This window comes from Entelurus aequoreus, linkage group LG15, assembly GCF_033978785.1.
Source record: "Entelurus aequoreus isolate RoL-2023_Sb linkage group LG15, RoL_Eaeq_v1.1, whole genome shotgun sequence".
Taxonomy (NCBI): domain Eukaryota; kingdom Metazoa; phylum Chordata; class Actinopteri; order Syngnathiformes; family Syngnathidae; genus Entelurus; species Entelurus aequoreus.
Window position 1 is genome coordinate 24,508,819 of NC_084745.1, and position 26,082 is coordinate 24,534,900.

A 26,082-nucleotide genomic window follows, 5' to 3' on the forward strand; every position below is an offset into this window, starting at 1 on the left:
GTGCTTTGAATTAAAGAAAGAAATATTAAAAAATGTGACCAAATGTGTAGTCTACTTGACAAAGCAGTATGAGTGGATAACTGTTAGTCTGCCCCACACTGAAGCAGAGTGAGTCTAACACCTGCCAAGAATGTTAAAATATTACCGAATCAGCGGACATTTATTCATGAAAATATGGAAAAGCTGCTGATGGTGTGTTTGACAGAGAAGCAGCTGAAAGGAGACTACAGTATAAAATTACTGTAATTGTTAGTACTACATTATGTGTTACCTACATGTTATTTTTTTCTTTTTAAAAGGCATGTTACATGTTAAAATTGTGCTGGTTTTTTTTTGTTTGTTTTTTTGGGGGGGGCGGGGGGGGGGGGGGGGGGGGCAAGCATTCAAATGCATTCGAATGGGAGGTGTTGATTTGAGAAATAAATGTTTTGAGTTAAAGGTGGACCGCACTTTCTTTTGGAATTTAGCCTATCGTTCACAATCATTATGAGAAACATGATGATGGATGTTTTTTGTGTTTTTTGCATTCTCAATATTAACTAAATGCTATCAAACGTTTGCTTACAATGAAGCCTGTGAGACCTGTGAGAGCCACACAATTCTGCCTATAAAGACCATAAAAAACATCCAAACACCTCCATTAGGTTTTATATACATGATGTAAGTATATACTGTATGTAATGTAATAACGGGCACGTTTATAATATTTAATATTTATCATTTACGTATTTGATCATTTTAAGCACACACGGTGCATCAATTTAAAAAACAAATCATGACTTTTGCTTTTTTTTTTCTTCATCACTGATTTCTTCTGCTCACTGCAGACTTTATGAGAGCAAACAAACATAATGAAACATCACTTACTGTACTGCTAGGATGTTCATATAGACCAAGCGTCTTTGTTTCGGGTCCTAAATGGCTGTCAAAGTGTACCAACTTGTCGGAATACCTACTCAGACTTCTTCTGTCCAAGTGAGGTGCATGATTTATGATCTAGAATAAATTTACAGGGAACAAGGAACTGAGAAGGCAGCACACAACTCGATGACATAAACATAGGGACACAATCTCGTGATCACGGCGCCGCTATAAATAGTTTGTCTGCGTTAGCGCTTAAGATAACAATATCACTAATATTCTGTGAAAATTCTAATCCCGAAATGTAAATGGAGTATTGTTGGCGGTTTTTGAATGTTTATTTCTTGGATTGTATGGGCAAAATAGAGAAGCTCCCATTGGCGCCGCTGTAAGCAAACTTTAATTTACTTGTATTTACAAGTTAGAATTTATAAAAAAAAAAATCCATCCGTCGTCATTTCTTTCACAATGATTGTCAACGATAGGCACAATTTAAAGAAAGGCACAGAACAAATTAAGCTCATAAATGTAGATACTACTGTATATTCTTCTTTGCCGTAATCTACCTGTTGTTGTTTGACCGACATTACAACCAGGATTTTTGGCAAAGAAGTTTATTTTCGGGTTTAATTGTCCAAAAATGGGTCCTGAAAAACAGGGATTTGTAGTTCTGACCCCAAGTTGTGGAGACATGAGATTACCTGCAGGTAAGGAGAGTCTTTATTGTGGCATTTCGAACAGTTGAGTCATACCAAAGACTGTAAAAATGTGACCCATTACTTCCCTGCTTGGCACTCAGCATCAAGGGTTGGAATTGGGGGCTAAATCACCAAAACAATGATTCCCGGGCGCGGCCACCGCTGCTTCCCACTGCTCCCCTCACCTCCCAGGGGGTGATCAAGGATTGTCCGAAGCTTAAGCAGGCAACAAAAGTAGTTTAGTACAACAAATTTATTTACCCATTATCAGAAGTGCAGGTTGAATTGAGTTGGCCGTGCAGACAGACCACATGTACTCCGGAGCAAACAAGACACACACAAGCCAAAATCTCTCTATAGTCCCGGTCTTCTGCCATTTTTTATATGTCTTTTGTGCGTCACTGTTTTTTATCTCGTGCGTCACTGTTTTTATCTTGTGCGTCATGATTGTTTTGTTTTGGTTTGTCTGTTCCAAAACTCTTAGTCATATTTGGAAAATCTAAACATTCTGTAGACAGGTTGGCATAACTCCATATTCACCTTCATCCCACAACTGGTCCATTCAATGGCACAAAATAGAAGAGAATTGAAAATGAGCGGACATTCTTAATAGACAAGAAATATAGGTCAAAAGGTCAGAAATTCTACGACATACCCTCCTTCCAGGGTCCTAAGACCCTGGACCAAAACAATTTCTGATGTAGACCACTAAATTAAATCTCTACCACAGATAGAGGCAAAAACCTCAATGTTTTTATACGAGGCAAAAATTCCGTCTATGACCCTCCTTCAGAGCGATCGCTGTTACCAGCCTGCAGTAAAACCATCTCACAGAACACAATTAGTGGCCTACCCTTTGATTTAGTAAAGGAATAACAAATACTTTGATCATGAACATAATTAGATGAATGTATATAGACTTATGACTGTAAGACATTTGCAAAAATATTTTTTCCGGCATTTGCAATGAATGTAGTTACCAATATTGTTAATTACCAATTGATTTTGAACACACAACTGAATTTCGTATGAGTCCATGTTCGGTTAGTGCTCGTATAGATGGCTCGGTGGTGCCTCAGGCTGGTGGCCTGCCGACACCTCGTTGGGCTTTTGGCTGCCTTGGTGAAGAAAGAGATCCACTCAAACAGTCTGTCTCTGTCTCTTCTTGGGGTGTGGTTCAGTCCATTGGGCAGACTGTGCAATGGCATGTCTGTGCTGGCCGAAATTGGGGAAAAGCTGAGAAAAAGTATGGGGCATTGGGTCTTTGGTCCAGGCCCTTGGCTTGCTTCAAGGCCTCCTTGCCGCTTCGGCACTCCCGACACCTCCTTCCACAGCTGCTGGAGTCCCGACGGACACATATTGGCTGGCAACCTTAGTCGTTCTCGTCATCGCTGGCAAGGTGTTGTCTCTCCTCTCGGTTCCTTCCAGTCAGGTATCGGGTGTTGGTCCTGGATTGGCTTTGACCGTGCCCCTCTTAGCGAGTGCAAGGGAATCTGGAGTGGCTGCTTTCATCCTCAAATCTGCACAGAGGAACTGGCACACAAATTCTACATTTTGCAAACATACCATTTTGGTCTCATGGTCTTTCCGCCTTCCTAGGAAGCTGCTGGTCCTGAGAAGTGCTGATCTTGTGACTGAAGACGATAACCTGTTTTCTTAAAATAGGTGCCGTTGTTTGACCTAATATTTTTTTTGGGGGGAAACCATGTCGGGATATTAGATAATTCACAAAACATTTAATTACTGAATTGGCACCCTCCTTCGAGGTTGGGGTTGCTTCCGCCAACCACTGCAATTGTCAATCTAAATCATTACGTTCCTTTATCCTTGTACCGGATTGATCATATCGATTAAATAAAACCTCAACACGCTCAAACCTGACCCAATCCAAACTCACCTCCCCCCTCTGTCCCTCTCACAGGGACAGTGTTAGTCGTAGTAATAGTAGTAGTAGTAGTGGTAGTAGTACTAGTTTCAGAAACATCCAAGAAAAAGAAAAGGCAGCTGATAGTCAAGTGCAGCAAGAACAGAGGCGGAGGACAGGTCATGTTTGAGGTCACTGTTCGCTTTTGCAATAGTACTTTGATATTTTACAACACCTAGTGAATTATTGTGGCCTCAATAATTCACTAAATAGTTGTATTTAATTTAGTCTATCTATGATGGGACAATGCACAGAAACATTAAGTTCAGAAACAGATATGTTCTGTACCAGATTATATCTAAATAGCTACTTTCCATCTGTAGTCCCTGGCTACCTAAATTAAAGGGATCCAAAAATCAAGCAATAAAATTATGACACTAATTAATCATAATAAATATATACATTCATAATAATCAATAATTAATCAAAAAATAATCATACTGTAGCATATAATCAAATTTAGGAAAGTCATAAAATGCCCCTTCATGGACACATTCTTAATATACAATACAACCACACCTTATTTACATCATCACACAAAGACAATACATGCTCTTGTTCACATCTGTCATCATTCGTAAAAACAACCAAGATTTTAACAGCCATACCTCACAATTTACAACAAAAATGCTCTCATGGATAAATATACTACACATTAAGTTGATGTGTCAACATAATGCCCCTCTTAGTGACCGTGTGAGCAGCCTTGATTGCTCCAAAGCCACTTTTTAACTTCAAATTTTCTATTCCTTTTGTTATAATGTGGAGAAGGCTAATTGGTCTGTACATGTTCTGGTCTTCTTTATTTCCTGCTTTATGGATTTAATTATAGTAGCAGTTTCTCGACGTGGTAGGGAAAGTGTTTTCCGTTATTGATTAATTTATCAATTGTTGTTATACGAGCAATAATACAATCCCTATATGTTTTTAGGAAGATAGTGTCCAACCCATATATATATATCTCTAGATCGTGAGTCTGATAATGCAGTGAAGATTTTGTTTAACTTTGTTTCATTTGTTAATTCTAAAATTAGTCCATCCTGAATAAATGACACTTATTTGCACTGATTTTGAGGGACTTTTTATTCAGGGTTTGTACAGACTGGATGAAATGTTCATTAAAATTATTACTTATGTCCAGACTGTCTGCGATAGTAGCGCCATTGATATATAATGTTATAGTGTTGTTTCTTGTTTGCTCTCTTTCCGTAAGTTTGTATCTGGTTTTCCATAACTTTCTAATGTTCCCTTTTGCAGCTTTGATTAATTCTAAGTGAAAGTCAGCCTTAGACTTCCGCATAAACATTGTAACTTTGTTCCTCCAAAGTTTTAAAATCATACGATCTGTATTTAGACCTGTTTTAATTGCTCTTTTGAGAGCTGAGTCCCGATGTCTTTATTAGAATCCAAATTGTTTTATTAATCCAAGGTATTTTTATTTTAGCACTCTTCTTTCTGGTTTTGTATTAGTGTATTTACAGATGCTCTCTTTGATTTGTGTCATCCAATTGTAATTCTAGTAGGGCTGCTTATCCTTTGTATCATTGTAGAAGCCGTTTATACAATCCTTAAGTTTCTTTCTACGCGTCTTATTTAACCAGTCCAGATTAACGTCGCCCATGACGTTACTTCTTTCATACTATGCTGTTTGAGGATGTCTGAAAATGAATCGAGAAAAATGTCTTTAGCTGTGGTCGGTCGGTATACTACAATTACCTTGAAATACATTTCTAAGGAAAATTAAATTAAATTAAATTTTAACATACTCAACTTGATCTACTTTTAATGTTTTCCCTTTCATAAATCATAATTCCTCCCCCCTTTGTCACTCGATCTGTCTTTTCTGTAATCTTGTCCCCCGGGGCATTAATTAGAACGAAAGGTGTTGTGGGTTTTAACCATGTCTCTGATAGACAAGGTAATCCTGGATTAGAGTCTGACAGTAACTGCTGTATTTGTTCAGTATGTTTCCTGTGGTAGAAAGTTTAATAATGCGGACACGTTTGTTACTGAATACTTTCTACAGACTTCTGTCTCGCTGCAACTTTGTGTATGTAATAAGCAATTACAATTATTTGATATGCTTAAATTTTGTTTTAGCTCAGCTGTTGTGTAGCTGCTAGCTCTTTGTAGCCTACAGCAGGAATGTCCAAATTGCAGCCAATAGCTATGTTTTTAACAGACAACCGAAATAATTGAAAATGTGGTATTAGCGTATCGGTTCAATCAGCGGCAGTTACGCCCTGTTTTATCATTTGACCTACATTTTTGGTTTCGTAGGCAGGACATAGGGAACAATGTGGGACAGCAATTGTCCATCTTATACCATGCTAATTGTTGTAAGGATAGTTCACATGAGCGGCCATACCTTGAGTCCCACCATATATAAGAGTCAAAAGGCTCCTATTATGAGTCGTCTAATTGGTGATCATACACTTTGGTGGTTTGGGTGGCAGGACACACGGACGCACCTCAGTCAGCCAGTGCTAGGACAGTTGGAGCAGTCCCCGTCCTCCATTCGTTCCTGGGAGGCGTCCCCAGTAGTTGTCAGCTGATGTCGTGCTGTCAGGCAACATCAGGAAGTTCCTTCTGTGCGGTATTGAATTGTCAGGGCACAGTTCGTAAGCAGGTCATTACAAGGTGTGTGCAGGTTGACCACAAAGGAATGCTTCAAAGATTGTGTTGAACATTGTCCGTTGACACTTATGTCCAGCAGGGGTCTGTTTGTATCCTGCTGTTCATCCTGCTGTGGGCGTCCTCTGTCACACCTGTATTTTTTGTGAGCATGTTCTGGCTACACTTTGGAGCTTGTCTTGTTCAGAGAAGTTGGCAGTCCCCCAGCTGCTTAACAGCACCCTAGCTTGACCTAGGACAACCGTGACTACCACCCAAGTCCGTCTGTATGGTTTTACGTTTTGTTGAGGGTTTTTTTTCCTCCAGAATTTGGAACTCAAAACATGTACACCCATCGTTTTCACATCCTCTCGGTTAGTTCAATTTTGCATATCACGTTTTAAAATCACAGTCTTAACTATCCCATTAAATGTTAATCAATAACCCTAATTCAAAGATTATACGTACTACTTCATGTGTATTTAAGTACCCTTTTAATTCACTTAAAGATTATCTATAAGTTAATTTAAACTATCATTTGTCTATCAGTAGGTTCGAGCAGGCTGTCATGCTTGCACTCTGACCTCCCGCTGTGCGTGATATTCTCCAAAACAAAATAATGTTTTTATTCACGTTTCTCCTTATCTTTCAGCTAAATCTTTTAATCTTTTAATCTTTTAACTTTTAACGTCCGCACTGTGTTTATTTTTATTGTCTGCATTTTAACTTTGCTTTTATTTTATTTCATTTCACTTTGTTGTCTGTGAAGCACTTTGAGTCTGCCCTTTGCATGAAAAACGCCACACAAACAAAGCTGCCCCGCCTTGCCTTGCCTTTCTCCGTCTGGTTATCCAACCTAGTCACAACAAACCCACAAGGCCATGCTCTAAGCATTTTTCTTCAATCCTATCCCAATACTCCCATAAATTAGAAAGGTCTTTCACAATAGTTAAGTAGTTATTTTAAGTAATAGATCTCAATAAATACTAAATTTGCCCTAGTGTGTGAATGTTGTCTGTTAATAAGTAATCATTGAATGATAACAAAACTAAATTTTTGGTGTTTAGTGGTGCAAAGTCAAATTGTGAAACAAAAATTAAAGTTGAATCAAGTGGAAATTGACAGAGTATATGAACTACATTCTTGAGAATAATAATTGATCATTAATATGTTGGAAGCCGCATATTGAACATATTAAAGAGAAATATCCAAATCCATTGCTATTCGGTATAAAGTAAAACACATGCTGAATAAGAAATGTCTGCATATGTTATGTCATTCATTTATTTTTTCCATATGTAACATTGTTTTGAAGTTTGGGGAAATGTTTATAGAAGAAATATAGACCCAATACTTAAACTTAAAAGGCTCATTTCAATAATACACAAAGCATGCTACTATAATCATACCAATCCATTTTTTATAAGTCATAATGTGTTAAATGTTCAGATATTTTAATTTTAAAACAATGGCAATTATGTTTCCGAGTAAAGAACAACAGCCTTCCAGTTTGTATTCTTAGCTTATTTACATTATGAGGAGAAAACTATCATTTACTGGGGATATTGATTTTTGAAATAGGTCAAGTAAAATAAAAATACAAATACAAATGTAATTCAGTTCTAGGAGTTAAATGATGGACCATCCTCAGTGATGAGCTGAACACATGTAGTTTTTTGTTATGGTTTAAGAGACCCTTGAAAAGTAAAGTTTTTTGAACATTATAAAATATAGTAACAAATACTTTCATCTTTTAACGTTGATGTTCCAGGTAATTTAATGTCCAGTGAATGTATAGGATAGGTCAATATAAGCTTCGGCTTCCGCCTATTCCTTTTTCGGTCATTCTTTTTCTTTTCTTTTCTTTCTGTGTGTATGATTGTTAATATGTCTAATCTGTACTGTTAAACTGCTCACACAAACTGATTGATTATATGACCAAAATAAAGGTATTTCATGTATTCATTCATTATCTATTGCACTCATAGTTTTATTCCATTTTGCACGTAATTATTCCTATTGATTTCTTCCCATTTCACTCAACCAACCAAACAAACAATCTTCCTTCACCTGCTCTCTCTCTTTCTCTCTCAATACAAACACAATAATCCAAAATAATCAGTCTTATAAAATAATTTTAGCTTTAGATATGATTTAGGGCAGTGGTTTTCAACCTTTTTTCCCAGTAAAATAAATAAATAAAATACAGCATAATGTCATCAATTTCTGATTTATTAAATTGTATAACAGTGCACCATATTGCTCATTTGTTGTGGTCTTACTTGACTTATTTGGACAACAAAAAAATATAAGAATAACTCAAACGTTTTAAAAATTAAACAAGTGATTAAATTATAATAAAGATTTCTATACATATAATCAATCATCGACCTTCTTTGAATATTGTAATAGAGATCCATCTGGGCCCGTGAACTTAATTTTAAATATTTATTTTGTTGAAGTATTATTCTTCTATAATTATATGTATAAAGGATTTTGAATTGTCGCTATTTTAAAATATTTAAAATCTCAGGTACCCCCCTTTTTGTCCGGGCGGAAACACCATACCCTCCTTCGAGAACTACTGGTTTAGACTATAAAGAATCCTTTGTAAAACACATCATTAGACTGTACAACTCCTCTTTGGGGGGGGGGCTAGGATGACAGGGAATGCAAAACAATAACAGTGCAATATTTTTTATATCATGGTCGTTAATGCCTAGTTTCTCTTATTTTACTGTTCTATTTTTATTCTCATTGTGATATTTTTCTATTTTGTTTCCATGTATACCCTTATTAGTTACTGTTTACTTTTTACTTCTTCTTCTTGAGGGAACTCTCCTGAAGGAATCAATAACGTGTTATCTGTCTATCTATCCCCTAGAGGGGGGGTTACCCACATATGCGGTCCTCTCCAAGGTTTCTCATAGTCATTCACATTGACGTCCCACTGGGGTGAGTTTTCCTTGCCCGTATGTGGGCTCTGTACCGAGGATGTCGTTGTGGCTTGTACAGCCCTTTGAGACACTTGTGATTTAGGGCTATATAAATAAACATTGATTGATGATTGATTGATCTATCTATTGTCAACCCGAGCACAATTCATGACGTCATGCTCATCTTGCAGACAGTTATTTCCATTTAGTTTTATTATTTACATGTAATTCTACATGCACCTTCATTTATCACTTTTAAATTTTGCCCTCCTTTGTTATTAATTTCAATTTTTGTTTTGCTGTTAGCTTTCGTTCTTATTCTTTGTCTGTCTTCTGATTGGAATTTGTTTAACGCTTCTCTACGTTTTGTTTTGACTAAGGCGCTGAGTGTTGGCGACTCTTATCTGTACTTCTTCAGACTACATGTTTCACAGTTTGCACAGATGTTTTTTAGAAGTTTTAGACTATAAATTAAAATTTTACTTCATCGTGATTATTCTTGGAATAATTAAAATGTCAGTATAATTAAATAATAATTTTACCTTTATTAAATGTAATTCAATTTTATTTAATGTGTTTGCTATATCATCATTAATTCAAAGCTACAATGTGTTCTAATCTATGATGTGCGTGCGTGTGTGTTTGTCTCAACTTCCACACAGGAACTGGATGGATCAGATAAGCAACAGGGCTGTTCAATACAGTATATTACACACATAATTAATGACTAATGAATTTAACAATGCTTAAATGTCCCAGTCCAAATGTATGTATTGATATTTAAATGTTTATTTATTCATATACAGTATATTTTATTTTTCCTATTATCAAAACCAACCTGTCAGCACTCTCCTCAGACTGAGTACAGCTGTCCACTATATATATATATATATATATATATATATATATATATATATTTTTTTTTTTAAACTAGCTCAATGCTAATCTAATCCAATGCTCCCCTAGCTCAATGCTATGCTAACAGTGTCACACCTCTTCGGCCCACTTCTCACGTGCAGCTGTCTCTCACACAGCCTCGTCACACGCACACATCCCTTATCTTAAAATGTCTTCCAGCAGGGCCTCCTTTTTAAAAAAAATTTCTTACTGAGTCACATGTACACACATCTTTCCCCAAAAAAGCGAGCGCCTTCTTGCAAACCACAGTGTCACACAGTTACAATCACCAGCACAGTTAAAAATAAATGCAGTCAACTATTTTTCTCATCCAGAAGCACAGCTGTATCATATCAGAACCTTAATAATAAGAAACAACATTTATCATTCACTCTTAGATGGACAAATAGCCAAGGGGGGAGGGAATTCTGGACTTCCCTGCTTAGGCTGCTGCCCCCGCGATCCAACCTCCGAGAGCGGAATAAGATAATTAAATGGATAGATCATTCACTCATATGTTTTCTGTACATAAACTTTGTCTACTTTCTCACAAGCACACACATTTTAGACAATCTCCCAACTTTTACAGATAGCGGGGCTGTGAGAAAAAGCGTGAAGGGAGGGGGGGGGGGGTTGCGTGAGGGAGGGGGAATACCGAGAGGTATAATGTTTGCCTTTCATAAGAGGGGAATTAAAACAGATAAGAAACCAGGTGCTACACAAAAGTTATTAAATTAAGCATGTATCTAAATGTACCAACATAAACTGACTCACTCAATACACACACATTTCAGCATTCATCATTATACACACACATTTATAAATTACAATACCACCCCATGTCCGGACAAATATAAACAACTAATGCACGCGTGCTTTTGTGGAATCGACCATCTCATATCACAAAAACCAGGTTCCATTATTGCTCATACAACGGCGATTAACCCGTTTCATTGGAGCAGCACCTGCGTTATCCTTCCTGACCAACACGGATAACCGGCCTAAGGCGCTGTAGAATCACTAGGAATCACCCAACAATCCTACAGTACATCGTGTCTGGTCAGTCCATATAGTTTCACCAAGGCTCTACCATATGGAACCCTTAACTCTATCCATCTATACTGCAGCAAATTTCCAAATTCGTGACAACTTGGCTCAGTTGATCTCCTTTACCGGAGTCACTGAACAATCACCTTATATCAGGCTTTTTACCCAGCTGCAGTTTCCACATAGACAGATACGTAGGACCTTCATAGATGTCATAAATCTGTGTGGGCCAAATGTCACACCAGTTAGCAAACCTTGCCTTAAATTCCGCTGTGTCCAACTCCGGCTAACCTAATGTACTTGCAGAAAAAAGCATCCTCTGCCAACAACGACAGAGGATGAAGAGGTTAAAAGAAATGTTCCGTCTCACATCGTCTATGCTTCAAAAACACTCCAAACCACCAAAATTCTATTAACAATCCCCTTATAGCTAAAAACAAGAAATCACAAGTTTTCAACAAACACACAGACAAATGATCACATATAAAAACTCAATCCAACCATAATTTACCCCATTCCAGGTTGTTTTTGGAGAACCTGACTAAACCTATCTTTTATCAAAAACAGTTTCAGCTTTAGTCTTATCGATCAGGCTCTCACCAGGCAGAAAATGTTTACACTTTAAAGCAAACTGCTTACCTTGTGATGCGCGCGTGCAACACACTGTCTGCCTGACAGAGAGAGCGGGAGCGGCTGTCGACCTATAGCTTCTGGGCCATCCTGTTCGTGACGCCAATTTGTGTAGTGGATTGTCCGAAGCTTAAGCAGGCAACAAAAGTAGTTTAGTACAACAAATTGATTTACCCATTATCAGAAGTGCAGGTTGAATTGAGTTGGCCGTGCAGACAGACCACATGTACTCCGGAGCAAACAAGACACACACAAGCCAAAATCTCTCTCTAGTCCCGGTCTTCTGCCATTTTTTATATGTCTTTTGTGCGTTACTGTTTTTTATCTCATGCGTCACTGTTTTTATCTCGTGCGTCATGATTGTTTTGTTTTGTTTTGTCTGTTCCAAAACAACCTCGTATCTCTTAGTCATATTTGGAAAATCTAAACATTCTGTAGACAGGTTGGCATAACTCCATATTCACCTTCGTCCCACAACTGGTCCATTCAATGGCACAAAATAGAAGAGAATTGAAAATGAGCGGACATTGTTAATAGACAAGAAATATAGGTCAAAAGGTCAGAAATTCTACGACAATGGGTAAAATGCAGAGAATAATTTCGCCACACCTAGTGTGTGTGTGACAATCATTGGTACTTAAATTGTTTTCAGTCGCTATGTAAAGTGGTGCTCTCGGTCATTTTCAGCAGACTGCATTGCAAAACGATGAACACCCTCTCTTTCTCTCTTGCGAGATCCACCTAGAGAGTCGGTCATACAAATGCCTTACCTACTGTCTGAAGGGCCGGCAATCCGAAACGGGTGTGCCCAGATTGCCAATCAGAACAGGTGAGGGGGACAGGGTTCAGGCCAGAGGACTGGTGGAGCCAGACAGGAAGTGGAACGAAAATAAGAGCGCTGGAAAGGAAACAAATACAGAAAATAATGAAAAACAAAACAAGGTCAGACCTGTGGTGACAGGTTGTGACAGGATTGTCTTAGTGTTGTTTCACAGACGGGTCAATAGGGCAGTGTACTCCTATTTAATGCTAGTACTCCTATTTACTGCTAGCTAGCTAATACACTACATTATCGGTGCTCTGATAAGTTTATGAATGGACTTAGTGTGTTGTACTTGGCCGTGCTGACCACAGTGTGCATCTTATCTGTGTGGTACCATGCACTGCCTCCACAGATGATGCATGATTTCTAAGACAGTTAGTAGACAGAAGCCCAGAACTGTGACTCACTCTTTTTTCCTTTCCTGTATTCAGCCCTACTTCTACTCCGTCCCACTCGTTTCCTATGCCGCCACCATATCACACTCCCTTGCCGCTCACGGCAGTTAAAGCGCCGCCTCGAATGTTCGCCGCCCTTATCTGACGACGAGCTTTCACTGCGGGGACAAACAGTCAGAGTTTATCGCCCACGTGGAACCTAACCTAGCATCCAGCAGCATGTGTCATGTTTATTTCCTTTGGCTGTGTCTTTTGCTCCCTGCCAATTACCGCACAGATCAATCAGAGGCTCGGCTCGCCTTCCCCTCGCCACCGTTCTCCTCCGTGGCTGTTTGTTAGCCAGGCCTGCTGTTAAGCCACAGATGTTGTGTGTGTTTGTGTGTTTTTTCATTGGTAGCTGCAGGTTAATGTAAACCAACCTGCCCGCTGAGGGTTATTTGTGCTTTATCTACGACATGAACACACCGTATGTATCATATATGTTGACATATGCGATATTTGTTTGTCTAATTGCGTTGGCCGCTATCCTCTGCACAGAGCCACAATGGAGCCACCTACTATGTATTCATGCAGTGTTCACAACACCGCACACACGTCATGCTCTTTGCTCTCTCGACTGCATTGGAAATTAGCTTGTTGATGTGTTTCTTTTTTTTTCTTTTCCTCACAGCAGGCATAACAGCTCAGAGCCCAGTGTGTGTCTCTGTGTGTGTTTTTGTTTGCCCGGTGGATCTTTGCACTCTCCTGTTGCGACGCCTCACTTTCTGCATTGTAGCTTTATTAGTCAGCAGTGACCAGCTCTGCGAGTGTGTTTTTGATATAGAAAAACACACAGCAGCACACAAAAAAAATTTGATTTGAAAAATGCAGACATTTTTTTTACTGGTTTTGATCATAGACGAGATTCTCATTGCTGACTCAGTGGCACAATTACTGCAGGGGAAAAAAAATAAAAAAGGTTCCCTGAAAAGTAGCAGACAAATGCTTTGGTTTCATTATCCACACTTTGCTCCCCCATTTTCCGACATCCCTTTTTGGCAGCTGCATGGACTGCACATCGCCAGCTTATTATCTAAGAGCAAATGTCCCATTCCAAAAGGGACCTTAATCACATTTGGCGTCCGGCTAATCTAATAGGTAATGGCCGGCTTTTGCCTTGCAGCAGGCAGCATGATGCCAGTGTTTGTGCTAACGCCATGATGGGATTATTATGATCAAATGTGACTAATTGGAAATTGAAGGCCAGACAGAAGATAGATACATATTTATATTAATGCTGTATCACAATATTCATCCATTCGTGTTGGATGGCGAAAATAGACATTTTTACTTTAAAACATATTATTATAAGTGTCCATTAAATGTACACTATATTGCCAAAAGTATTTGGCCACCCATCCAAATGATCAGAATCAGGTGTACTAATCACTTGGTGTATATATACAGGTGTATAAAATCAAGCACTTAAAAGTTAAAGTTAAAGTACCACTGATAGTCACACACACACTAGGTGTGGTGAAATTACCCTCTGCATTTGACCCATGCCCTTGTTCCACCCCCTGGGAAGTGAGGAGAGCAGTGAGCAGCAAAGTCAACTGTTGGCTTTATTATAAGAAAATGGAAGAGTTTGGGAACAACAGCAACTCAGCCACGAAGTAGTAGGCCACGTAAACTGACAGAGAGGGGTCAGCGGATGCTGAAGCGCATAGTGCAAAGAGGTCGCCGACTCTCTGCAGTTGCAACAGAGCTCCAAACTTCATGTGACCTTGCAATTAGCCCATGTACAGTACGCAGAGAGCTTCATGGAATGGGTTTCCATGGCCGTTCAGCTGCATCTAAACCATACATAATCAAGCCTAATGCAAAGCATCAGATGCATTGGTATAAAGCACGTCGCCACTGGACTCTAGAGCAGTGGAGAAGCGTTCTCTGGCAATCTGATGAATCACGCTTTTCCATCTGGCAATCTGATGGATGAGTCTGGGTTTGGAGGTTGCCAGGAGAACGCTACATTTCGGACTGCATTGTGCCGAGTGAAATTTGAGGGAGAAGGAATTATGGTGTGGGGTTGTTTTTCAGGAGTTGGGCATGGCCCCTTAGTTCCAGTGAAAGGAACTTTGAATGATCCAGAATACCAAAACATTTTGGACAATTCCATGCTCTCAACCTTGGAGCGGGCCCCTTCCTCTTCCAACATGACTGTGCACCAGTGCACAAAGCAAGGTCCATAAAGACATGGATGACAGAGTCTGGTGTGGATTAACTTGACTGGCCTGCACAGAGTCCTGACCTGAACCTGATAGAATACATTTGGGATTAATTAGAACGGAGACTAAGAGCCAGGCCTTCTCGACCAACATGAGTGTGTGATCTCACCAATGCGCTTTTGGAAGAATGGTAGAAAATTACTATAAACACACTCCGCAACCTTGTGGACAACCTTCCCAGAAAAGTTGAAGCTGTAATAGCTGCAAAAGGTGGACCGACATCACATTGAACCCTATGGGTTAGGAATGGTATGGCACTTCAAGTTCATATATGAGTCAAGGCAGGTGGCCAAATACTTTTGGCAATATAGTGTATGTATTGTTTGTACAACGAATCGAGTCATTTGGGTGTGGATTATTTCGGGCGTGTTTAGTTTTTTCCGTGATGCCTAATACTTCAGGCTCTCTGAGCTGCCACCTTATCGTGGTAGAGGAGTTTGCATGTCCCAATGATCCTAGGAGCTATGTTGTCTGGGGGCTTTATGCCCCCTGGTAGGGTCTCCTATAAGACAAACTGGTCCTAGGTGAGGGATCAGACAAAGAGCAGCTCGAGGACCTCCATGATAAATAAAAACGAAGGACCCAGATTTCCCTCGCCCAGACGCGGGTCACCGGGGCCTCCCTCTGGAGCCAGGCCCGGAGGTGGGGCCCGATGGCGAGCGCCTGGTGGCCGGGCCTGTCCCCATGGGGCCTGTCCCCATGGGCCTGTCCCCGGCCGGGCAGAGCCCGAAGAGGCAACGTGGGTCCCCCCTCCAATGGGCTCACCACCCATAGCAGGAGCCATAGAGGTCACTTGGCGGTCCGATCCTCGGCAACAGAAGCTAACCCTTGGGACGTGGAACGTCACCTCGCTGGAGGGAAAGGAGCCTGAGCTAGTGCGCGAGGTGGAGAAGTTCCGGCTAGATATAGTCGCACTCACTTCGACGCACAGCGAGGGCTCTGGAACTAGTTCTCTCGAGAGGGGCTGGACTCTCTTCCACTCTGCCGTTGTCAGCAGTGAGAGGCGACGGGCTGGGGTGGCAATTCTTGTTGCCCCCCGGCTCAGAGCCTACACGTTGGATTTCAACCCAGTGGACGAGAGGGTAGCTTCCCTCCGCCTTCGAGTGGGGGGACGGGTACTGACTGTTGTTTGCGCTCACGGGCCAAGCGGCGGCTTAGAGTACCCACCCTTTTTGGATTCACTCGAGGGAGTACTTGAGAGTGCTCCCCCGGGTGATTCCCTCGTTCTACTGGGGCACTTAACGCTCATATTGGCAACGACAGTGAAACCAGGAGAGGCGTGATTGGGAAGAATGGCAGTCTGGATCAGAACCCGATTGGTGTTTTGTTATTGGACTTTTGTGCTCGTCACAGATTGTCCATAACAAACACCATGTTCAAACATAACGGTGTCCATATGTGCACTTGGCACCAGGACACCCTAGGCCGCAGTTCCATGATCGACTTTGTAGTTGTGTCATCGGATTCACGGTCTCATGTTTTGGACACTCGGGTGAAGAGAGGGGCGGAGCTTTCTACCGATCACCACCTGGTGCTGAGTTGGCTGCGATGGTGGCGGAGGATGCCGGACAGACCTGGCAGGCCCAAACGCATTGTGAGGGTTTGCTGGGAACGCCTAGCAGAGTCTCCTGTCAGAGAGAGTTTCAATTCCCACCTCCGGAAGAACTTTGAACATGTCACGAGGGAGGCGCTGGACATTGAGTCAGAGTGGACGATGTTCCGTACCTCTATTGTCGAGGCGGCCGATTGGAGCTTTGGCAGCAAGTTGTTTGGTGTCTGTCATGGCGGTAATCCTAGAACCCGTTGGTGGACACCAGCGGTGAGGGATGCCGTCAAGCTGAAGAAGGAGTCCTATCGGGTTATTTTGGCTCATAGGACTCCTGAGGCAGCGGACAGGTACCGACAGGCCAAACGGTGTGACGCTTCAACGGTCGCGGAGGCAAAAATTCGGACATGGGAGGAGTTCAAGCCATGGAAAACGACTTCCGGACGGCTTCGAAGCGATTCTGGACCACCATCCGCCGCCTCAGGAAGGGGAAGCAGTGCACTATCAACACAGTGTATGGTGATGATGGTGTTCTGCTGACCTCGACTGCTGATGTTGTGGATCAGTGGAGGGAATACTTCGAAGACCTCCTCAATCCCACCAACACGTCTTCCTATGAGGAAGCAGTGCCTGGGGAATCTGTGGTGGGCTCTCCTGTTTCTGAGGCTGAGGTTGCTGAGGTAGTTAAAAAGCTCCTCTGTGGTAAGGCCCCGGGGTTAGATGAGACCCGCCCGGAGTTCCTTAAGGCTCTGGATGCTGTGGGGCTGTCTTGGTTGACAAGACTCTGCAGCATCGCGTGGACATCGGGGGCAGTACCTATGGTGGTTCCTCTCTTTAAGAAGGGGAACCGGAGGGTGTGTTCTAACTATCGTGGGATCACACTCCTCAGCCTTTCCGGTAAGGTCTATTCAGGCGTACTGGAGAGGAGGCTACGCCAGATAGTCGAACCTCGGATTCAGGAGGAGCAGTGTGGTTTTCGTCCTGATCGTGGAACTGTGGACCGGCTCTATACTCTCGGCAAGGTCCTTGAGGGTGCATGGGAGTTTGCCCAACCAGTCTACATGTGCTTTGTGGACTTGGAGAAGGCATTCGACCGTGTCCCTCGGGAAGTCCTGTGGGGAGTGCTCAGAGAGCATGGGGTTTCGGACTGTCTGATTGTGGCGGCCCGCTCCCTGTACGATCAGTGTCAGAGCCTGGTCCGCATTGCCGGCAGTAAGTCGGACACGTTTCCAGTGAGGGTTGGACTCTGCCAAGGCTGCCCTTTGTCACCGATTCTGTTCATAACTTTTCTAGGCGCAGTCAAGGCATTGAGGGGACCCGGTTTTGTGGCTGCAGGATTAGGTATCTGCTTTTTGCAGATGATGTGGTCCTGATGGCTTCATCTGGCCAGGATCTTTAGCTCTCACTGGATCGGTCCGCAGCTGAGTGTGAAGCGACTGGGATGAGAATCAGCACCTCCAAGTCCGAGTCCATGGTTCTCGCCTGGAAAAGGGTGGAGTGCCATCTCTGGGTTGCGGAGGAGACCCTGCCCCAAGTGGAGGAGTTCAAGTACCTTGGAGTCTTGTTCATGAGTGAGGGATGAGTGGATTGTGAGATCGACAGGCAGATCGGTGCGGCGTCTTCAGAAATGCGGGCGCTGTATCGATCCGTTATGGTAAAGAAGGAGCTGAGCCGGAAGGCAAAGCTCTCAATTTACCGGACGATCTACGTTCCCATCTTCACCTATAGTCATGAGCTTTGGGTTATGACCGAAAAGACAAGATCACGGGAACAAGCAGCCGAAATGAGTTTTCTTCCGCCGGGTGGTGGGGCTCTCCCTTAGAGATAGGGTGAGAAGTTCTGCCATCCGGGGGGAGCTCAAAGTAAAACCGCTGCTCCTCCACATCGAGAGGAGCCAGATGAGGGGGTTTGGGTATCTGGTCAGGATGCCACCCGAACGCCTCCCTAGGGAGGTGTTTCGGGCACGTCCGTCCGTTAGGAGGCCACAGGGAAAACCCATAACACGTTGGGAAGACTATGTCTCTCGGCTGGCCTGGGAACGCCTCGGGATCCCCTGGGAAGAGCTGGACGAAGTGGCTGGGGAGAGGGAAGTCTGGGCTTCCCTGCTTAGGGTGCTGCCCCCGCGACCCGACCTCGGATAAGCGGAAGAAGATGGATGGATGGCCTAATACTTTAATTGTAAGAATCAATTGCATAATTTCGTCAACTTTGCGTAACAATTTTTTAGTTGGATTTTTTCTAGAAGAGGTAGAAATATTTGGGCCGGCACCTCACAGTTCAATTGTGATTATGATATAGAGGCAGTTATTTGACTAAAAATCGATCATTTATGCATTTTTAATGAATATATTGTATATATTATTATATCATACAGTATATTATTAATCTGTTGTATACTATTTTTTATCATATATTGTAAACTTATTATATTTAACTGTTAATTATATGTATAAATGGCTCCACCTTTGGCACCTTTCACATATTTAAAGTTGTGGGCACTGCATTCAGGACAAATTTTCTCAGTTTCAATAGTTACACTCATTAAACGATTAATCAAAGCAACAGAAAATAAACAATAGCTTTTTTTCTCATCAAGTCAATCAATTTAACAGATTAATCGTTGCAGCCCTATCGTCCTGTGGGTACCACATACTTGCCAACCCTCCCGTTTTTAGCGGGAGAATCCCGGTATTCAGCGCCTCTCCCGACAACCTCCCGGCAGAGATTTTCTCCCGACAAACTCCCGGTATTCAGCCGGAGCTGGAGGCCACGCCCCCTCCAGCTCAATGCGGACCTGGGACTGAGTGGGGACAGCCTGTTCTCACGTCCGCTTTCCCACAATATAAACAGCTTGCTTGCCCAATGACGTCATAACATCTAGGGCTTTTAGAGAGTAGAGTGCACAACTGCGCACACAGCAAGGAGACGTTTGAAGGGGAAGGTGTATGTTGCCTGTAAATATGTAGAACAGACTTCTCCATTGAACACGGTGGCCGAAATGATAGATGTACTCATCATGAACGGAGAAGTTAAACAGGACAATACTGCCATCTAATGGATAGCCACCGGAACACTGAAATTCAAGTATTTATTTTATGTAAATAAAATAAATATATATATATATATATATATATATAGCTAGAATTCACTGAAAGTCAAGTATTTCATACATATATATATATATATATATATATATATATATATATATGAAATACTCGAGTTGGTGAATTCTAGCTGTAAATAACCACGCCCCCAACCACGCCCCACGCCCCATCCACCCCCACCCCACCCCCGACCAAGCCCCCACCCCCTACCCCCCACCTCCCGATATTGGAGGTCTCAAGGTTGGCAAGTATGGGGTACCACAGCACATGCGTCTTTATTTTCAACTTAACCGCCCAACAGGAAAGGCTCGTCCCTTTTTATTGTTTATTGCTTGTTGACATTTGGTCACCCGGAGGCTTCAAGCAGTAACCATTTTCAGCTTGAAAATGTCGAACATTCGCTCAGCGGTGAGACCTTTAGCCCAGATCGCTGGTCTTTGCCATCAAAACCCAGTGAAGTGCGATTATTGAGGCATAGAGGAGCATATTTATGTTTCCACTACATCACCAATGAGTGTACACTAGTGAAATCCTGCAAGTCAATTAAGAGTGCCTCCTTCCAGTGGCTGGCTAAAGTCTTTTTGGCAGATTGCCGGAGAGCACGCACCCGTAAAAAATTTGATCACGTGCGTTTGTCTTTCTCTCTCGCTCTGGAGTGGAACAGCCAACAGCATGGCTGGAATAGGGCGGCCTTACTGGCTTTTCATTCTCCATTTGGCAAGCTCGATTAATCACAGTGCCACTATCCAACGCACGTGGCCACACAGCAACCTGCTGCCGCCTCTTATTCCCCCACGCTGGAAAATGTACATCCAAAAAGAACATGCTGCTACATTACTGCACTGTGCGCACGCTGCAGCGAATCATCTGCTGGTTAAAACAAACCCCAAAAAAATTGATTACGAGTGAAATAGTAGAGAGCAGTGTTGATAGCTGATAAAAGGTGGACTCTCTTGTGGCGTCCATTTGAATATGTATCGAGCTAACACTGGCTTTTTTCTGTAAAAGACCACCAATCTGTCCATAACATACACTAAGTGTGCCCAAACATTTCCCACTAAGGACCACAGACTGACAAAGTAGAGGATGTGGGGGCTATTTTGATAGTTTTCACCTTCAAAACCAGTACTATAAATACATATATATATATATATATATTTTAGGGTTGTACGGTATTCCGGTATTAGTATAGTACAGTGATACTTATGAATCATATTTGGTACTATAACGCCTCTAAAAAGTGCCAGTCCCCCATCCCACCGCCCCACCGTCGTTGTGTCATTGTTGGTTTTACGAGCAGAGGAGCATGTTCGTCAGCGCACAATCACGGAGTACTTACAAGCAGACACAGTGTGTAGACAGATAAAGGACATCGGACACATTTTGGCTTGAAAACTAACGATAAAGGTAAAAGCTGAAACGCCTTCAGGAAGAGGTGCTTTAAGACATGGCGAGCTAGCTAGCGGCTAAAGTACAGCCACGGTCCGCAGTGTTTTAGATACTTCTAAATCACTAATCCCCGTATCCATGGGGACTAATAAAGTATTTTTCTTACAAGTATCATCCCTGCAGGACGAGGAATATCTAAACATGTTTCACTCCACATCGTAGCTCACCGGCATCACAATGTAAACAAATGCCATTGGTGGATCTACACCTGACATCCACTGTTATGATACCAAGTACAGGAGGAGCGTATCTAGTCGATACTACTATGAATACATCGTTATTGTAAATATGAACAAAATGAGATAATAAAGCTTGCATGCTCACAGTACTATGCTAACACGCACTCAGCATGTTTACAGTTAGCATTAGTGAACTACCAAAATATGTGACACTGAGGTGTACACCTGCTTAATTAGCTAAAACAAATCCATCAAGCTATTGATAGCATGCTAAAATGTAAATGTGTCAAGTACCAAAATATATAAGTCTTAGGTGTGTACCTGATTTTTTTTTTTAATTCTCACCTGCTAACGTTAGCATGCCTCAAATACTAAAAATGACTGAGATGTATACCTACAAAATTAGCTTAAAAACATGCTACCATACTAATGTTAGCACGCTAACAGGTTTTCGTTCGTCAAGTAACAAAATATTTGACGCTTAACCCTGGTGTTGTCCTCATTTCCTGTATACACCCCGTGTCCTCCGGGTCAAAATGACACCAAATGTCATATTGTTTGAAGAAACAACTTGTCATTCACCACAACATGTGTGAATAACTGCTTTTTTCCCTCTTCACTTCATTTGTATAGCTTAAGAAAAGCAAAAAAATGTGTGTTTTTAATGCATTTTTATTCATCCCAATTACTCAGTTTCTTTCTTTTCTTTCTCCAGTGAACAATTGAAGACAATGTACAATACAAAAATATGAAAAATAACATAACCTATTAAGATTAAAGATTAAAGTACCAATGATTGTCACACACACACTAGATGTGGTGAATTTTGTCCTTCAACTAATTACCTAATTAACTAACCCTAATTGGCACATGTAGGGCAGTATGCAAGTGCGCAGCCTTTGCAGATATATTTCTTACACCTGCAGCACACAGTATGTGTTTTACAGTCCTTCTTTTAAAGGCAAAACTGACATCTCTTCCTCTTACTTGCCCTAGCTGGGGAAGTGGCTGTGGTAGCTGGATCTTCAGGTTGATCAGGAGCTCCTGCACTCTGAATAGCTTTCACATCTGCTGCTGAGGCTTCTGTGCGGGGGACATGCTTCCTTCTTTCAATGAGTGGAATTGCAAGTGCCTTTCCCAGCTGCTCCAGGAACACCCTCCTCTTGTTCTGCTTACGAGACATCCAGGTCGGGTTGATCTCTCTCCAATTCATAAAGGCATTGTAGGAGGAAACATCAATGATGTTGTGGAAGATGACCAGGGGCCAGCGGGCAGTCATCCTCCTGCAGCTGTATGTTCCAATCACCTTATCTAGGTTGTCCACACCTCCCTTGTTGCGGTTGTAGTCTAGGATGATGACTGGCTTTCTGTCCTCACGATCGCTAACGTCACCATCTGTGTGCAGTGTGCTCAGAAGAACTACATTGTCCCAGACCTCTCTTATGGCTGCCAGTTTGTCTGTCACACGTCTTGCTGGTTTGGACTCACGGTCATCAAATCGTATCAGTCTCGAGTAGGTGTGAAAGAGTTTGAGTGGCATTGTGGATCGGAAAATTGGCCTTCCACTCTGTGCATCCCATAGACTAGTTGCAGCCTCACCTCGGGACCTGTATACACCAGCTAAGATTGGCAGCCCTAAATAGGCCTGCATGTCAGTCTAATCCATCTTTTTCCAGCTGTCTCCATATTTGCGAAAACCCTCCAAATGTGTCATCTCCAGGATAATTTTTTCAATTGCTGGTGTGATAAACAGGTAGAATGTAGAGACAATTTCATGGGCATGAGAAACGGCATACCTTGTGGGTCCTGGGGTCATCTTTATGATGTTTTGTTCTGCATGCCTGCCTTGATGGTCATATGCTGCTGAGGACCATGTTATTTTGCCATTTTTTGAAAGGAAAGTCTTTCTTTCAGCTTCAGGGTTTTCTTCTTTTTCTGAAGATGATTCATCATGCTCTGGGTTGTATTCCTCCCCATCTTTTTCTTCTGATACATCCTCTACTTCCTCTTCTGAATCAAAGTTGTCTTGCTAGACATCTGAAAAAATCTGCTCGAGAGCCTCTTCAGCGTATAACGCATACTCATGGCTTCAGCACAGACATAATTCGGGGCCCTGTGATCTGCAGCACCTTTATAATCTCTGGAAATCCACAGAAAAAGAGCTCTGCTACTGTTGGACTATAACAACTAAAACATTGTAACATTCTGTGATGTATAAATAACTCTGTGACTCACGGGTCATTTTGACCCGAAGACCTTTGTAAATTTTTTTGTACAGCTTACATGGAAATGTGAATAAAAGCAACATTTCACTTTTTCAACAGTTGGTGCCAAGCTAGGAGAAGTCATAAAATTTCAAGTTAAAAAAATATCGCTTAGGGGATTTTTTTTTTGGTTTTTAACACAGTGGCGGGTCAAAATGACCCGAGGACAACAGGAGGGTTAAGTGTATACCTTTAAAACTAACAAAACAGATTGCATGCTAATATTAGAATGCTAACGATTAAAAAAAAAATTCTACCATCCACAAATGGCCCCCGGGCCACACTTTGGACACGCCTGACATACACTGTGCTTGTTCACTCCCTTGCATTAAAGGCACATTCCTCAAAATCATTTGCTAGCTGTTGAAACGGAGACTTGCTGACCTTGTCTTCTTCCGGGCTTTGAGTGTTTATTATGTCCGTATAATGAAATGTCTGGTCTGCCGCAGGAGATTTGACAAAGTGGATTACTTCAACCATTCATTGCTTTGCCTTTAATCTACTATGATCACTATGATCAAGATATGCACTTATAAAACAAACTACCCCAACACAGCAGGATTTTTTTTTTAATATTTCATGCAAGACTGGGCTGCAGTGATGATCATCAAAGCTGAGATGCATCAGCTGTAAACTGCAGTCTTTAAGACAAATAACAGTACACTGCAAAAGCTGAAATATAAGCAAGGTTAAAGTGCTGGTTTGTGCAACCATGTGACCTCGAGGCACTTGCAGTTTGACTTGTTGGACTTTGAACACCCTTGGAGTAGGGATGGACCTACAATCTATATTGCGACATATTAAGTTAAGTTAAAGTGCCAAAGATTGTTACACACACACTAGGTGTGGCGAAATGATTCTCTGCATTTGACCCATCACCCTTTATCACCCCCTGGGAGGTGAGGGGAGCAGTGGGCATATTGCAGCTTTCTGCGATGGCAATACTTACGGTATCTATGGAGCTACTGTAGTTGAAAAATTTAATTTTGAAACACAAACAAAATTTAGTGATTAAAAATGCATTGGTTTATTCAAAACAAAAATAATTGCACACGTTTTTTTTTTACACCGGTAATATTTATTTATTTATTTTATTAACTAATTATTAGTTATTATTTTTTTCAAATATGTTGTTTTTTGAGCTAGTTTTTTCAGGTTCAAATCTTTTTTTTTCTGAGATTCCAATTTTTGACCCAAATTTTAACGTGGGGGCTAATCACGATTATTTTTTATTGATATTCGTCCTGGTGGTGGAACTGTGGACCAGCTCCATACTCTCGTCAGGGTCCTTTAGGGTGCATGGGAGTTTGCCCAACATGTGCTTTGTGGACTTGGAGAAGGCTTTCGACCGTGTCCCTCGGGAAGTCCTGTGGGGAGGGCTCAGAGAGTATGGAGTATCGAACTGTCTGATAGTGGCGGTCCTCTCCCTGTACGATCAGTGTCAGAGTTTGGTCCGCATTGCCGGCAGTAAGTCGGACCCGTTTCTAGTGAGGGTTGTACTCCGCCAGGGCTGCCCTTTGTCACCGATTCTGTTCATAACTTTTATGGACAGAATTTCTAGGCGCAGTCAAGGCGTTGAAGGGATCCGGTTTGGTGGCTGCAGGATTAGGTCTCTGCTTTTTGCAGATGATGTGGTCCTTCTTCTGGCCAGGATCTTCAGCTCTCACTGGATCGGTTTGCGGCTGAGTGTGAAAATCTGGGATGAGAATCAGCACCTCCAAGTCCGAGTCCATGATTCTCGCCCGGAAAAGGGTGGAGTGCCATCTCCGGGTTGGGGAGGAGACCCTGCCCCAAGTGGAGGAATTCAAGTACCTAGGAGATCGACAGGCGGATCGGTGCGGCGTCTTCAGTAATGCGGACGCTGTATCGATTTGTTGTGGTGAAGAAGGAGCTGAGCTGGAAGGCATAGCTCTCAATTTACCGGTCGATCTACGTTCCCATCCTCACCTATGGTCATGAGCTTTGGGTTATGACCGAAAGGACAAGATCACGGGTACAAGCGGCCGAAATTAGTTTTCTTCCGCCAGGTGGCGGGGCTCTCCCTTAGAGATAGGGTGAGAAGCTCTGCCATCCGGGAGGAGCTCAAAGTAAAGCCGCTGCTCCTCCACATCGAGAGGAGCCAGATGAGGTGGTTTGGGCATCTGGTCAGGATGCCACTAGAACGCCTCCCCAGGGAGGTTTAGGGCACGTCCGACCTGTAGGAGGCCACGGGGAAGACCCAGGACACGTTGGGAAGTCTATGTCTCCCGGCTGGCCTGGGAACGCCTGGAGATCCCCCGGGAAGAGCTGGACAAAGTGGCTGGGGAGAGGGAAGTCTGGGCTTCCCTGCTTAGGCTGCTGCCCCCGTGACCTGACCTCGGATAAGCGGAAGAAGATGAATGGATGGATGGCATTATTAATAATAATAACAATACCAACATAAAATTGATTAAAAACATTAAACAACAAC

The 26,082-nt window shown here is 42.2% G+C and overlaps 1 protein-coding gene and 1 long non-coding RNA gene across 3 annotated transcripts in view; one reads left to right on the forward strand and one right to left on the reverse strand.

Moving 5' to 3' along the window:
- Window positions 1–26,082, forward strand: part of neto1l (neuropilin (NRP) and tolloid (TLL)-like 1, like) — a 241,163-nt gene that overhangs the window by 43,216 nt on the left and 171,865 nt on the right. The gene's annotated exons all lie outside the window — the stretch shown is intronic.
- LOC133629954 (uncharacterized) lies at window positions 364–24,126 on the reverse strand. The gene is made up of 4 exons (XR_009821172.1): window positions 24,018–24,126; window positions 12,377–12,504; window positions 11,616–11,735; window positions 364–3,239 (listed from the first exon to the last, which is right to left on the reverse strand). It is a non-coding gene; the product is annotated as an uncharacterized LOC133629954 (long non-coding RNA).